The sequence below is a fragment of the Humulus lupulus genome, chromosome 7 (genome assembly GCF_963169125.1).
Source record: "Humulus lupulus chromosome 7, drHumLupu1.1, whole genome shotgun sequence".
In the NCBI taxonomy this organism is placed as follows: domain Eukaryota; kingdom Viridiplantae; phylum Streptophyta; class Magnoliopsida; order Rosales; family Cannabaceae; genus Humulus; species Humulus lupulus.
In genome coordinates this window covers 107,411,639-107,413,330 of record NC_084799.1, presented here as the reverse complement: position 1 = coordinate 107,413,330, position 1,692 = coordinate 107,411,639, and the positions used below count along the sequence as shown (strand labels likewise).

Below are 1,692 nucleotides of genomic sequence, written 5' to 3'. Positions count from 1 at the left end.
AAAAATTTAAATATAACTTCCTCTTTCTGCACTCACAGCTTTAACTCACCTTTTTGTACATCAATTAAAGCCCTACCAGTCGCTAAGAATGGCCTTCCAAGTATTATTGGAATATTTTCATCTTTCTCCATATCTAAAATAATAAAGTCTGCAGGAAAGATGAATTTACCCACTTTTACCAATACGTCCTCAATCACTCCAAGAGGGTGATTAATTGATATGTCTGCCATCTGCAAAGATACCGTAGTTGGCCGAGCTTCTCCCAAATTCAGCTTTTGAAATATTGATAGAGGCATCAAATTCACACTGGCCCCTAAATCGCATAAAGCCTTCATTTCTACTAAACCCCCTTATAAAACATGGGATATTGAAACTACCAGGTTCTTTAAGCTTTGGAAGTAGTTTCTTCTGAAGTATTGTTGCACTCTTCAGTTTATGCAACCGTCTCATAATCCTCTAATTTCCTCTTCTTTGAAAAAATTTCTTTCATAAACTTCACATAACTTGGCATTTGTTCTAAAGCCTCTGCGAAAGGGATGTTAATGTGTAGTTTTCGAAAGATATCCAAAAATTTAGAAAATTATTTGTCAAGATTAGCCTTTCAAAATCGTTGAGGATATGGAATTTTTGGTGGAGGCTCGGTGTATTTTGGCTTCTCTTTCTTTGGAAGGTCTTCAGTAACCTCCTCTTGTGCTGGACTAGTGACATGTTGATCCTCTATCTTCTTGCCCTTGTTTTCTACTGTAGGCCCCTCATACTTAGTCCCACTCCTCAAGAATATTGCATTACACTGCTCTTTAGGATTTACCTCTGTTGAGCTAGGTAAAGCCCCTTGATTACGATCCACCATTAACTTTGCAAGTTGGCCAACTTGTGTTTCTAAACTCCGAATGGAGGGTCTGGTTTCTATCATAAATTGGCTCAATGCATCAGCAGATACCTCTTGTTTAGTCATGTGAGGCGATGGTTGTTGATGTTGTGGCATTTGTGGCCTTTGAGTAGCATAAAAGGGCCTTGGGTTTAGCCCATAAGATGGTCTATGTGGAGGATATTGAGGTAGATTTGGATGGTACTGTGGTTGGTGCCCTTGATTATTACTCCATGACAAATTAGGATAGTTCTTGTATGCTGGAGTATAGTTGTTAGGGTATGGGTTATTATTCGGTTGCCTTGGGAAATCGCCTATGGCTTGAACCTATTCAAGTGGGATATCATCAACCGAATAAGAACTCATCGCTGGACATTGCTGAAAGTGATGAGGGCCTCCACATGTCTCACAACTGATAGGGGCAGGTTGTAATTGCATCGCTTGAGCTGAATTGTTGTTCTGTTGTTGTATTTGTTTTGTTAGCAAAGCAATTTGAGCAGTGAGCATAGCAATAGGATCAACTTCTAGAACTCCTGCCACCTTCTTACTTTCTTGCTCAGATGGCCAATTATAATTATTCGTGGCCATCTCCTCTAAAATCTCGTAAGCTTCGTTAGCGCTTTTGCTCATAAATGCTCCACCTGCCACTGCATCTATGATAGTTCTTGTGTTTCCCCTCAGTCCATTATAGAAAGTGTGCACCAACATCCATTTCACTATACCATGATGTGGAAATTTTCGCAGCAGCTCTTTAAACCTCTCCCAAGCGTCATATAAAGATTCCCCCTCAAATTGACAGAAATTATTTATTTCACCTCTAATTT

At 39.5% G+C, this 1,692-nt stretch overlaps 1 non-coding gene across 1 annotated transcript; it reads left to right on the top strand.

The window, feature by feature from the left end:
- Window positions 1-1,586: 1,586 nt before the first annotated feature.
- Window positions 1,587-1,692, top strand: LOC133793320 (small nucleolar RNA R71). Its single transcript, XR_009874769.1, has one exon. It is a non-coding gene; the product is annotated as a small nucleolar RNA R71 (small nucleolar RNA).